The following is a 14,507-nucleotide window of genomic DNA, read 5'->3' on the forward strand; positions in this document are numbered from 1 at the left end:
GTCAGGAAGAACTGAGTTCAAATCTGACCTCAGACAGTGACTAGCTGTGTGACCCTGGGCAAGTACCCTATTTGCCTCAGTTTCCTCATCTGTAAAATGGGCCAGAGAAAGAAATGGCAAACCACTCCAGTATCTTTGAAATGGAGACCCCAAATAGAGTCATAAAGAGTAGGGCACAACTGGGGCAGCTAGGTGGCACAGTGGATAGAACACTGGCCCTGGAGTCAGGAGAACCTGAGTTCAAATGTGGCCTCAGACACTTAACACTTCCTAGCTGTGTGACCCTGGGCAAATCACTTAACCCCAATTGCCTCACCAAAAATAAATAAATAAATAAATAAATAAATAAAAGAGTAGGGCACAACTGAACAACAATAAACAACAACAAGGAGTAGGGAGAGAAGAGAAGATAGGAGGACCACGGTATACAGATAAAAGGAAAAAAATGGGGGAGAGGGGAAAAGAGTAAGTTGATCCCTGAGCAAGGTGGGTATCTCAGAAAGAGCCATCCTTTCAGAACACAGTAGGTCAGAATTGGTAGCTGGGCAGGAGGACAGTAGATCAGCAATGACCAGGCCTAAGGATGTCTGAGTCATCAAGCCCAATATAGCGGAGGCATCCCAGACACATGGCCACAGAGACACCAATAAGCAGGCAAGTGAATCAGAGGCCATAGTGGCTTCCAAACTTACCAAAGGGGGAGAGATTCCCAAGCCCATTCTCTGTACCCATTGTTTCCTAGTCTCAATCCCAGAGCAGAGGAAGATAAGGTATATATTGGGATATGGAAGAAGTGGAGAGAGGGAGAGAGAAGGGTAACCAGCAGAATCCACAGTGGGATATAGAATTCATAGAATAATAGGACCATAAAACTGAAAGGCAACTGAGGCCCAGAGAGGTAAAAGATCTTGCCTAAAGTCACACAGGTAATGAGGACTCAGACCCAGGTCCTCTAACTCCAAACCTGGTGGAGCTCTACTTGACCCCCAAAACCTTTGATCCTGATGATCAGGGATGTGTGGGAAGAGAAAAGCTGCCTTTCAGGTCAATGTGGGCCTTCCACCAGAGAGAATCCTAAGCAAGGGGAGGTGGGACCCCTTTTACCCCTGTGGAAGTTAAGAGAGAACTGGAGGGGGCAGCTAGGTGGCACCAGCCTTGGATTCAAGAGGACCAGAGTTCAAATCCAACCTCAGACACCTGACACTTACTAGCTGTGTGACTCTAGGCAAGTTACTTAATCCTCATTGCTCCTCAGAGAGAGAGAGAGAGAGAGAGAGAGAGAGAGAGAGAGAGAGAGAATTGGAGCAGACCTCGATCTATCTCATGCAAAGATGAAAAAGCTGAAGTTGACAGAGAAGTGACTTGTTGGTCCATGATTATAAGGGTAAGAGAAGAATCTGAATGCAGGTCTTCTGGCTCCTGAGCCCCGGCTCTTTCCAATGAATGATTCCACTCCATATCCCCATGTACTTCCATGCATTTTTCAGGAGTGTCAATCTGCTTGATCCAATATGACAGCAAGCACTTAAAAGGCAGGGACTCCTGCCCGCTCTTACCTAACAACAAACTCATCTTTCTTTTTGGGGTCCAAAACACTTCCCGTGAACTTAACCTTCATTTCCTACTTGGAAAAGCACAATCCTAACAGATAAGGAACTCAGATATTCTCTCCATTTTATAAGCAGGAAAGCTGAGGATGAATGAAGTGACTCGTCCACAGTCAATCCCCGTGGGGAAGCATCACAGGGCCCAGCCTCTTTTTTTAATCTTCTAGAGGAGCTACTGGAGGGCTTAGCCAGAGGGCAGGCAGGTGCTAAACGAAATTTGTTTAATGCAATTGAACAGAATAAAGGCCGCCTGGTGTTGTGGAAAGACACAGGCCAGAGAGCCAGGAGAGAGAGCTGGGCTCTAGGGGGCCCTGGACAAGCTGCCCCATCTCTGGGGAGTCTCGGTTTTCTCAACAGGAAAACAAAAGTGCCCAAATGAGGGACTGTTGCCCTTCTCCTCTCCAAGGGCTGGTTCCAGAATCCTAAATCAATTCCCAAAGCGAATAGAACCAGAGACCCCATACTGGCAAGGGCCCAGCAAAGGAGTTCAGGGAGTCCAGGGGGGAGGGAGGGACAGCAGTATAATGTGTCAGCGCCCTGGCCATACTTCTCCCTGCAGGGACCACCAGGAGCTGCAGCAGCTGTTGCTTCTGAACCCATAATAAACAAGTCAAAGGACAGGCTGTGACTTCACTGCTTAAGCAGGAGAAAACAAACCTGTCACCACTTCCCCCCCTCCCCCACCCCACTCCCTAGTATATCTTGACCAACACACACCTAGTAGTAACATGGAGAGGAGGAAGGACTAGGAAGGAGAGGGAGGAAGGGGAAAAGAAGGGGGAAGGGGGAAAGGGGAAGGATGGGGAGGGGGAAAGGAAGAGGAAAGGGAAGGGGGAAAGAAAGGGGAAGGGGAAGAGGAAGGGGAAAGGGAAGGGAGAGGAGAGAGGGAAAAGAAGGGGAAAGGGAAGGAGGAAACATTGTCTTAGGATGAAGTGAAGGGACCTCAGAATTCATTTAATCTATCCCACAACCACCTCCCATTTCACAGAATGGGAAACTGAGGCCCAGGAAAGTTAAGAGACTTGTAGAAAGGTCACATATAGAGTAGGCATGAGAGGCAGGATTTGAACACAGGTCTGATGTTCTTTCCACTGTATCACAATGCTTCCTTCTCCTCTTGGCTTCACTCAGGGTCCTAGGACTGCCAAACATTCAGAGCTATTTCTTCCTCAATCATACAAACATCCCGCTTATAGTTGGAAGGGGTCTTAGAGATGATCAAGTCCAACCCTTCCCCCATTTTACAAATGAAGAAACTGAAATGTGGTGTGATCTACCTAAAGGCACACAGTGAGGCAGAAAGAGGCAGAGTTTAAACCCAGATGTTTGGACCCAGCCTCCAATGTTACTGTCACTATAAAGTAGGACATGGGTTCAAATCCCAGCTCTGCCACATGCTTCCTGTGTGACCTTGGAGCAAACCATTCATCGTCTCTGGGCCTCAGCCTCTCCTTTTATAAAATGAGGGGGTTGGACCAGATGATCTCTAAAGTAGCTTCTAGCTCTAGATCAATGAATGCTTCTATGGCCTAAGCATTGGGAAGCTAAGGATCTTGGGCCCACTCTCATCACAGGGGCTGGAGCCCAATGTAACCTCCATCCTAAATATATCCGAACATCTATTCTCTCAGGGTGTTTTTGTAGATATAAAATGTCTCTTCTTCCTACCCTCCCCAGACCACTTTGTCCCCTCCCCCACCCCACTCCCATCACCAGTACTGTCCCAATCCATCAGTAAGAGCCGCTGGGTGGCACAGTGGATAGTCTAGGGAGCCTAGAGTCAGGAAGACCCAAGTTCAAATCCAGCATTGGACATTAATTGTGTTACCTTAGACAAGTCACTTAACCCTGCTTGCCTCAGTTTCCTCATCTGTAAAATGAGCTGGAGAAGGAAATGGCAAACTACTACTCTAGTATCTCTGCCAAGAAAATGACAAATGGGGTCTGCACAATAACCAAGTATAATGGAGGGAGAGCTAGATTCAGAATCAGAGGACCAAGGGGGCGGCTAGGTGGCACAGTGGATAAAGCACCGGCCCTGGGTTCAGGAAGACCTGAGTTCAAATCCAGCCTCAGACACTTGACACTTACTAGCTGTGTGACCCTGGGCAAGTCACTTAACCCTCATTGCCCTGCCAAAAAAAAGAATCAGAGGACCTAGGTTCTAATCCTGATTCTGCCACTAACTCCCTGTGTGACCTTGTACAAATCACTTCTCATCTCGGGCCTGTCTCCTCAGCAGAAAAATGAAGGGGCTGCATTAGATGATTTCTAAACTCCCTTCAAGCTATAAATCTTGTGTTCTCTCCTTCTCATTCTGACCAGGCTTATGTCTCACCAAGGAAAATAATCAAAAACCCTTCCTGCCTGGCATAAGGTAAGCACTTAATAAATGTCCTATCTCCCCATCTATTTATCTTCTATCTACCTATATCTTCTCTCTGTTTATCTTCTATCTTAACTAAGTACTTCTTTATCTTCTATCTATCTTCTATCTCTTCTCTCTATTCATCTTCTAACTAGCTATTTATCTTGTTTACCTATTTATCTTCTATCTCCTATCTTCTGTCTTTCTTCCATCTAGCTATCTTCTATCTCCCCATCTACTATTTATTTTCTATCTAGCCATTTTTTTAAACTGAAAACATTTTATCTGAATGTATTTAAGGTATTATTTATTCTGGATGAGCTTATATAAAGCTAATTCTTTTTTTTAAAAATAATAAACATTTTTATTTATAGTTTGGAGTTCTAAATTTTATCCCTCATTTCCTACCTCTCCTCCCCCTCCCTGAGGTGGTAAGCAATCAGATATGGCATATACATGTGCAATTATGTAAAACATTACCATATTAGTCATTTTGTACAAGAAAACTTGAATAAAAGAAAAAATGAAAGAAAGTGAAAAATAGCATGCTTTTAGTCTGTGTTCAACCATTATCAGTTTTTCTCTGGAGGTGGATAGTATGTTTCATCAATAGTCCTTTGGAGGGGCAGCTGGGTGGCACAGTGGATAAAGCACCGGCCCTCGATTCAGGAAGACCTGAGTTCAAATCCATCCTCAGACACTTGACACTTACTTGCTTTGTGACCCTGGGCAAGTCACTTAACCCCAATTGCCTCACCCGCCCCCCCCCCAAAATAGTCCTTTGGAATTGTCTTGAATCATTGTATTGCTGAGAATAGTCAAGTCATTCACAGTTCTTCATCAAACAATATTGCTGTCTCTGTGTGTAATGTTCTCTTGGTTCTGCTCACTTCACTATACATCAGTTCATACAAATCTTTCCAGGCCTTTCTGAAATCATCCTGCTTATCATTTCTTATAGCACAATAATATTCTATCACCATCATATACCACAGCTTGTTTAGCCATTCCCCAATTGATGGGTATTCCTTTGATTTCCAATTCTTAGCCACCACAAAAAAGAGCTGCTAGAAATATTTTTGTACAAATAGGTCTTTTTCTCCTTTAGGGGGATGCCTTTGTGATATAAACCTTCTAGCTATTTATTTATGTTCTATTTATCTCTAACATTAACCATCAAAGTTTTCTCCCAATCCCACAGTTAAACATGTCCAACTGCCACCTAGGCAAGCTGAAACAGCAATGCATTCTGGGGGAGGGACAGAAGGTGTCAACCACCAGATGAATCAAACCAATGCCACCACCTCAACCACTACCGCCCCTCAGACGACAATGGACACTGCCCAGGACCCTGCCCCAAGCACCTTGGAAATAACTGTGAGCCCTAGACCATTGGCCCTGCTTCCAACCTTGCCCCCATAGCTGTTAATGAGGGGAGCAATCACTATACATATAGATCTACTTTTCTTGCTACCACCTACATAAACTGTTGACTAATCCCCACCAATGAACCCAAGAGTCCTGAAACTGGTAGCAGGTTCTAATTCCAGCCCCGCCCTCATAATGATGAGACTGAGAAGCAACTCCCATGGAGATGCAGCCTGGCAACTGCTTCTGGGGTGCTGTAGCCACAGCTATGGAAGACCCAGAAGAGAAACTTCTCATCTCAAGTCTGTGCTACTGTCAAGTGGTTCCACATCAGAAACTGATAGGATTTCAGCTGTGAAAATGTCAGTAAAGAAGAGGCATTATCATCTGCTTCACCCATGTACCTAAGGACCATGATGATGCTAAAACCTCTATGTGTCTTCTCCCTCACTAGAATATGGCTCCATGATAACGGGGGCTGTCTTACTTTTCTTAGGTGTATCCCCAGAGCTTGGCACAGGCAAAAAATGCTTAATAAATGCATTTTCATTCATTTCTGTGGGTGAGAAATCTTCTGTTTTTGCCCTATCACTTGAGGAACATCTTCTTCACCTATGGTTACTCCCCAACACAGAAGATGGGACTATTTTATTGAAAAGTGGTGGGGCAGCTAAGTGGTATAGTGGATAGAGCACTGGTCCTGGAGTCAAGAGGACCTGAGTTCAAATCTGACCTCAGACACTTGATACTTACTAGCTATGTGACCCTGGGCAAGTCACTTAACCCCAATTGCCTCACCAAAAAAAAAAAAAAAAAGAAAGAAAGAAAAGAAAAGTCAGGGGTGGGGAAGTATCTCAAACATTTTTCATGTTTGTGAATCTTTTCCAAACTAGACTAAATTCCAGTAAGTAGGAAATGCCTTTCAGGTTGTCTTACATCCCCATCACACTCAGCATGATACTGTGCCCACATAGGTGTTCAGGAAAAACTAGTTGATTGACTAGTAAATCTATCTTCCTGCTCAACTGTGGTCAAGTGGGACCTGGAAGGGCTTCGGTCCACAGAATAGGAAAGAAAGGTGGCAGGGTGGTAGATGGAGCACTGGGATTGGCAGCAGGGGACCTGAGTTTGAATCTTTACTTATTTACTTACTTACCTATTCACTTACTTACTGAGTGAGTGAGTGATTTTCCTATCCCGGGTCTCAGTTTACTCATTTGTCAAATGAGGAGGGTTGGTTCCTTTGGGTCTAAATCTAGGGTTCTCGTCCTGGCTTTGCCACTAAATGCCCTGTGTGCCCCTTTGGGGGTTGGGGGGGGGTGTCTCTCAAATGTAAAATGAGGGAGCTGAACTACATGCCTGCTAAGGTCCCACATAACTAAAGTTTAGGAGTTTTAAGATTTTTATTCCTGCCTCTCCCTTGTATCAATGATTCTCCCCCGTGGTAGGTCTGGCCATCTTCAGCCACAATCTGCCTTATAGCTTCCTGTGTAACAAGGCAAGAAGCAGAATCCTCCCTCTAAATCATGCCCCCACTGACCCACAGACTTTCAGGCCTTAGGGCTACAGGAGGGTGCTCTGGGTCACTCTCAAGGCAGCAGCTGGAGAGAGCCACCCCCTAGCCCTAGTTTGAGGCTGATGCCTTAAAACTTGCATAAATCAGCCCTCAGGGGGCAGCTAGGTGGCACTGTGGATTGGGGGGGCAGGGAGGGGACCCTTGAGTAAGGAGGACCTGAGTTTAAATCTGACCTCAGACACTTACTAGCTATGTGACCCTAGGCAAGTCACTCAACCCTGTTTGCCTTAGTTGGAGCTAGAGAAGGAAATGGCAAACCACTCTAGTATCTTTGCCAAGAAAACCCCAAATGGGGTCACAAAGAGTGGACCACGACTAATGGACCAAACAATAACAAAAATCTGTCCTAGGGCAAGGGAAAAAATTTTCTGGTGGAAAAAGCAGTTCACTGTAAAAGAAAGATCTCTGGACTAGAAGTCAAGCGAACCTGAGTTCAAATCATAACTCTGCCAAATACTACTTGTATAACCTTGGGCAAATCACTTGGCCTCTGCCTCAGTTTCCTCACCTGTAAAATGAGGGAGTTGGATGAGGCAGCTTCTAAAGTTCCTTCCAGCACAAGAAGGATGGGCCTATGACACATTGATTCCTTCCTGGGAATGTGCCCTAATTCCCAGGTGGCCCATCCCATCCATACCCAAGAGCTCAGAACAGCCTCAGAGGATAGCAACATTCCAAGGATATTCATAAGGCAGCCAGAGTTCCAGTCCCAACTCCATCATCATGAAGTTGCCTAGGGAGCTATGTAGGGGAGTAGATAGAGCACCAAACCTGAAATCAGAAAGTTCCAAGTCAGCTTCAGATACTTACTAGCTGTGTGACTCTGGACAACTCACTTAATCCCTATGTGCCTCAGTTTCTCCATCTGTGTCAAATGGGGATAAGTGAAGCCCCTTCTAGCTCTAAATCTATGCTGATCACTTCTCCTATATCACTCTGTATTACACTTTTCTGTATTTTACTTTCCCCTCCACTAGACTACCAGTTCCATGAGGACAAGGCTGCCATGTGATCTGAGTTTTTGATTCTTCACACACACCCCTCAGTGCCTAGCACAGCAGGTGTCTGATAATGAACATTTGAATTCAATTGAAGCCTGTGAGGATCACCACCAGCACAAGCACCCTCCTTCCTAAGGGGGCAGGGAGCCAGACTGGTTTTTAGAGCCAGCTACCCATTCTGGGTAACCCCTGCCCGAGCCACAAACTGCCTGCTACTTTGAAAAGGAAGAAACCTAATCGATGCTAGACCAAAAGTTAGGGGAAGGGAGAAGGGGGAGACGTGGCAGAGGTTTGGGCACTCCAATTAATGATACAATTACAGTAAGAAACAGAACTGGAAATAGAGACAGCTAGGAGCTTAGCCCCTCAAGAAGGCACCAGGCCTTGGAGTGTAGAAGTTACCCCAGCCCTGGGGCTTCCTCCTGCCTTCTTTCTTCCCTCTAGGAAATAAATGGGCCACATAGAGGAGGGATGGGGAGTGTGGGAGCCCCTTACTTCAGACAACAACTGGAAGTCTGAATTCATTGTTACCTGCCCCATCTTGCCTCCCTCCCTCCTGAGAATCACTCCACTAGATAAGCAACTTTTCTTCCAGAATTCTTTCATCTGACCACCCATTTATTCACTAAACATTTATTAAGTGCCTATTGTTTACAGAACACTGTGCTAGGCATTGAAGGAGGGAAAACTGGAGGGAAAATTCACCTAGGACATGATCCAGCCCTCATGTACTTAGGGGAATAGGACAGAGAACAATCAAACCTTTATTGAGTGCCTACTGTGTACAGATTACACAGTTTAGGAGTCTGGACTTGTCTCTCTTCTAGTCTGTTACCACACCAGGATCCCTGGTACCTGACTATTGAGGAAAATAAGATCTGGGAACACCAATACCAGGGGGGTTTCTTGCTCTTCCTCCCTGTCCTCTCTCCTTCCCACCCCCTCATCCTCATCAAAATCGCATGTGGCACTGACCAAATGTTTGGTCCTTCAGGAGTGGAGCCAATGATTTTATTCTGCTTAGGAGACACACACACACACACACACACACACACACACACACACACACACACACACACACACACACCCGCAGCCTGAGTGTGCTTTGGGCTGTCATCCTTCTGTGCTATGGATGGGGAAACTAGGACATAGAAGTTAGAGTAGATTTATCCACAGCCTCAACTAGCATAGACCAGGGAATTCCAATACCAAGTTGTTAGACTGTCCGTCCTGCCTTCCTGAAGACAGTGAGTGAATGAATGAACGAACGAGCTAGCTTCAAGCAGAAGGCTCGGGTTCTGCTTGGAAAACAGCCACCAGGAGAGGGAGAGCCTTAGGCCTAGGGTAGAAGAAAGAGCTGGGAGCTGGGAGATCTGGGTTCTAGTCTAGACTCTGCCGCTCACTCACTATGTGAGCGTGGCCAAGGAATTTCCCCAACTCTGGACATTGCTCTCATTTCTTCAACTATAAAATGATGATGTACTAGAACATTCATCTCTAAAGTCTCTTTCAGCTTTGAAAGTCTGAATCTCCACCCCAAGTCCCAGTCATTCTGGGATCTTTGCCCCGTGGCAGGAGCCGCAGAAGCTGCAAACAGGGGACCCATCGTTGTGAGGTTAGAGAAGTTAAGTAACTTCCAGTCGGCTCTGGTCACTGAGACAGCAAGCACCCTGGACCGGTTCGCTTTTTCAGTCTCTGTCCCTCTCTTCTCCCTTCACTTCTAGACTTAAGGCTCTACTGGGGACAGAGGACCCCAGAGGCTGTCCTCCAGAACCGCAATGGGTGAAGGGACCGCAAAGGAAGGGCAGGCTGAAACCTCTCTGTTCAGTCTCCGCCATCAGGGAAGTGTTGAAGAGAATCAGGTCTTTATCCAGAGACTGGCAGACACAAGTATTAATTCAGACACCCAGAAGACAAAAGAGGGAGGGGAGTGATTTGGAACCCAGAGATACCGCTGAGGGCAGGGGAAAGAGTGGCTAATCCAGAGACCCAGAAGTGGTTAGATGTCGCAAGAAAGTGTGAATTGTAAGGAGTGGGGAGGAGGGGAAGGAAGTGAGGGCCGTGGGGAACCTGAGGATCTACAGAAGGAGTGGGGTCCTGGGGAAGAGGCGAGAACTAGAGGGATCAAGTAAGGCCAGGTCCGGGGTCTGAAGCTCTTTAGAGCTTGTGCCCCGCCCCCAGGAAAAGGTGCTCAGCGGCCAGGGCGGGCCGGGCCACAGCAGCGGGAACCTGCTCACGCAGCCCCAAGCAGCCCCAGGGCGGCGGAGCGGAAAGCTATGGAAAGCCTGGGTCAGGGAAGGAGAGAGGGGTGGGGCAGAGGGGCCCCGGGCCGGCCAGAGCCCCTGTCATCAGCTGGGGCAGGAAAGTGGGCGAATCCCGGGCCCCGGGAAAGACACAGATCCCGAGTCTGGCGGCCTCGACGAAGGAGTAGGGGCGCACTGATTTAGGGGCGGAGCAGCCAAGACACCGGGAAGCGGGGAGCTCTGGGAGGCGGGTTGCTACTTATTGGGGACTTAGCAGAGGATGGGAGCCCTCCGAGGGACAGGACCGCGGGTGCGTTCTCCAGTGCCCGTGTTGGCACTCTTTGGAGACGAGACGGAGCGAGACAGCGGGACGAGCACGCACTGGCAAAGAGGGAGAAAACCAGAAAGCTGCGCTCTGGGGAGAGGGTGCAGCCAGTGGGGGGAACTTCTCCCATCTAGGAGTAGGGGAAGGTGGGGTGGAGAGGCGCGGGGAATGGGGTGGTCCCTCTCTTGCGAGCCCGGCCCCCCGGGTGGGCGGAACGCTGCTCTGGACCCGCCCCCTCTCCCCGGACCATCAGGCGGAGCCTGGCCGGGGCCGGACACAGCCCCCGCACACCTCCCCTGGCCCCCCTTCCGCGCCCCGCCCGCCCCTGCAGCCCCGGCCGGGTCGGGGGGGGGGGGCGCCGTGGGGGAGGGAGAGGAAGAGAGCTGAGCCGCCGTCTTTTCCCGTCTAGTCCCACTAACTCATCCCAAGTTCACTCCCACGCCTCCCGCCCCTTACACCCCGCAGCTCCCCGGACCGGGGGAGGCCCTAGCCCGGGCCCCTCCCGCCTGGTTACATAAGGTCCCGGCGCGGCCGCCCCCCACCCCACCCCCGCCCTGTCCGAGCCCCGGGGGAGAGACCGGATCGCCCACCCCCCGGGCCTGCGGGACAGCGCCGGCCCCGCGGGGACAGAAGGGACTCCGCCTGGTCCGGACTGGGCAGGGGGATTCCCCATCTCCTAGCTTTCGCCCGATCCAACCCGCTGCCCCCGTTCCAGCCACCTGTCTCCGGTACCCAAGGGAGGCAGGAGACGCTCCTGTCCGATGCGGGAGCCAGCAATCGGGGTCCCACTTCCGCGGACCCCCCGGTCCGGAGTCCGATGTCCCAGATTTCCACCTCCCCTTTCCTTCCTTCTCCTCCGGCCCCGCTCACCTCGACCTGAAGGTCAATCGGCCCAAGCGGCTTCGGCAACTTGTTCAACTTCAGGTGCCCGGGTCGGGAGCTGGCGCGCACCCCGCCCCGCCCCACCGGGGCCTCCTCCGGGCTCGGCGCTACTGCCCAGGCGGCTCGCCCCGTCCACTGGTCGGGCTGCCGCCGCCGCCGCCGCTGCTGCTGCTGCTGCTACGGCTACGGCGGCGGCTCCTCCTCCTTCTCCGCCGCCCGGTACCCCGCAACCGCTCCTCCTTCGGGTCCTCTGCAATCTCTTGCTCTTCCTTTCCTCCGTCGCCGCTGCCGCCGCTGCTGCTGTCACCCCGAACCCCGGCGCCCGGGCTCCGGCTGTCACCTTCTCGCCCACTTCCCGCCGCGCCCGGCAGAGGGCAGCACCCGCCCCCTCGGCCTCCTCCGCCCCGCCCCGCCCCCGATGCAGTCTGGGATTCGTAGTCCTCCCGGGTCTAGTAGTCACCGGGCTCTGAGATCTGCCTCCGCAGGGCACATTGGGAATTGTAGTTCCCGTCCTTGCCGGGTACTTGGAGTTTGGCTTCTTGGAGGGTGATGTGCTACATGAATTGTAGTTTAAGAATTACGTGATTTTAGAATCGGAAAGGATATTAGCTATGTAACCGAGTCCCAGAGAGGGACAGTGATTTTCCCAAGGTTATACAGCTGGGAATGAGTAGAATCAGGATTTGAACCCATGTTTTCCTAACTCTACATCCTTTTACCTGCAGACTAAATAATAACAGCTAGCACTTTACCAACGTCATCCCATTTTATCCTCACACCAGCAATGGGGGAGTACCATTATTACTTCAGTTTTATGAAGGGGAAACTGAGGCAGAGAGGGCAAAAGACTTCCTGACAGGAACACAGCTAATAAGCTTGTAACAGGATTTGAACACAAATATTTGCGATTCTAGGTCCACTGCTCTGCTCACGACTCCACCTAGCTGCCTTAACTATATTATCAGCCCCCATGGATAGGTTCTTTCTCTTACCTATCAAGCAAGATCTCACTAGCAGCAAGCTCTACTCGAATCCCTGTCTAATCCAGGGGAATTGGGGGTTTATATCCAGGCTTCCCCTCATCTACAAAGTTTTCCTCTTTAGGAATCAGGGGACTATTCAGATCTTTGGGGACTCCTGTCTCTATTACACTATCAGACCCAGAAGTCATCTGTTCCCACTCCCATTTTGCCTTTAACTAGAGGTGTGACCTTAGACAAGTCTTGGACCTTTCTGGACCTTGGTTTTAAATGAGTGCCAATGATCTCCAATACCTACGTTTTAAGACCTAAGTGGTTAGTTCTGACTTGTACCACCTGCCTTGCTGGGTTGTTGTGTGTGTGAGGGGAGCACTTTGTAAATGTTAAATATGTTGTCACCCACTTTCTTCCCCCACTCATAAAAAAAATATTGGATGGCTCCCTGTTACCTCTAGGACACAACACAAAATCCTCAGCTGGCATTTAAAACCCTCTGCAATCAAGCTCCCTCATTCCCATGTTGTTTTATGTCATATTACTCCCCTTCAGGAATTAGCCTGCTCTGTTCTCACTGCACAAAATTCCGTTTCTCTGCATTTTCACTATTGGCTCCCCATATGTAGCAGGCACTCCCTCCTCATCTCTACCTCAAAGAATCCCTAGTTTCTTTCAAAGATTCATCTGTGTCCTCCCTACTTATCCCTCCCACACCCCCACCTACTGGCCCTCTCTTTTTCTTGAAATAACTTTGTATTATTCTACATATGTTTTTATTGATTTTTCTCTTCATGTGTTATAACCCACCCTATGAGAATGTAAGCTCCCTGAGGACAGGGATCATTTTGGTTTTGTCTAGGCCCTGGCTTAGATCCTTGCACCTGAACAGAATGATAATTATTACCCATGAGGTCTTGGGTAGAGAGAACATGTACAGTGAAAGTGTTGGCCATGAAGCAGATGCTCTCCAGCCCCCTGAGTTCATTGACTCCAAATACAACACTTGTTTTACTTTATATAGTTCAATCATTTTCAGTTCTGTCTGACTCTTCGTGACCCCATTTTGGGTTTTCTTGGCAAAGATACTGGAATGGTTTGTCTTTTCCTTCTCCAACTCATTTTACAGATGAGGAAACTGAGGCAAACAGGGTAAAGTGATTTGCCCAAGGACACACAGCTAAGAAGTGTCTGAGGTCAGATTTGAACTCAGGAAGATGAGTCTTTCTGGCTTCACGCCTGGCACTCTAGCCACTATGCCACTGTGGGAGAGAGGAGATGGGGAAAGGCAATGATCCTATTGTCCTCTTGGTCCTCCTAGTCCTCTCTGGGCTTTTGAATAGACTTCAGTCTTTTCAGGAAGTGCATTAAAAAATACCTGTTTGTGTAAACAGGTTTAGGAAAGGGTGAGACCAGCCAAAGGGATATTACATAGCAATGTTCAGCTTTGTGTCAGATTTCTCTTTTTTGGCATTTCTCAGGTAAACCACCATCAGCAGAGAGGCCAGGAAGGGTTAAGTTCATTCTATCCTATTCCCAGCTCTAACTCAAGTGCATAGGTTCTTTGGATGCTACTTGATTATGGGTATATGTGGGGCGATATTCCAGGCATCAGCTCCTTTGGAGAAGATTCTTCTTGGTCAGACTGAACAAGATTTTCCCCTTTCTCACAAGATTTAAGAGACTGAGAAATGTAAAATAGCAGAAAATAAATAGGTGCTCCCATTTTACAGACAAAAAAATGATTAGAATTTGATTTTCAGGGTGATCTCTCTAGAGCCTAAGGAGTTAACCCTTAACCCAAACTTCCTCCATACTACAACAATAGGAGAAAAACTGACATTGCAGTTTACCAGAGTTTGAATCCATGCACCCAAGTACCAATGTTATCGATGGATGGATTGCAAAACGACCTCATGTAGCAATCTGTGTTGACATATATGAGGGGTTGGGGGCAGCTAAGTGGCACAGTGGATAAAGCACCATCCTTGGATTCAAGAGAACCTAAGTTCAAATCTGGCCTCAAACACTTGACACTTACTAGCTGGGTGACCCCGGGCAAGTCACTTAACCCTCATTGCCTTGCAAAAAACAAATTGCCCTGAAAGAAAAAAAAAAAAGCCCTGCTTTAGAACAGTAGGTTTTTGGTTTTGTTTTTGTTTT

At 48.6% G+C, this 14,507-nt stretch overlaps 1 protein-coding gene across 2 annotated transcripts in view; it reads right to left on the minus strand.

Annotated features, from left to right (window-relative positions):
* The window catches only part of TFEB (transcription factor EB), an 87,541-nt gene extending 75,825 nt beyond the window's left edge, over nt 1-11,716 (minus strand). For both annotated transcript variants that reach the window (XM_043964202.1, XM_043964201.1), the window contains exon 1: nt 11,359-11,716. The gene's annotated coding sequence lies outside the window, so the exon portion shown is untranslated. The remainder of the gene's footprint in view (nt 1-11,358) is intronic.
* Nucleotides 11,717-14,507: the final 2,791 nt, after the last annotated feature.

The sequence above is a fragment of the Dromiciops gliroides genome, chromosome 4 (genome assembly GCF_019393635.1).
Source record: "Dromiciops gliroides isolate mDroGli1 chromosome 4, mDroGli1.pri, whole genome shotgun sequence".
In the NCBI taxonomy this organism is placed as follows: domain Eukaryota; kingdom Metazoa; phylum Chordata; class Mammalia; order Microbiotheria; family Microbiotheriidae; genus Dromiciops; species Dromiciops gliroides.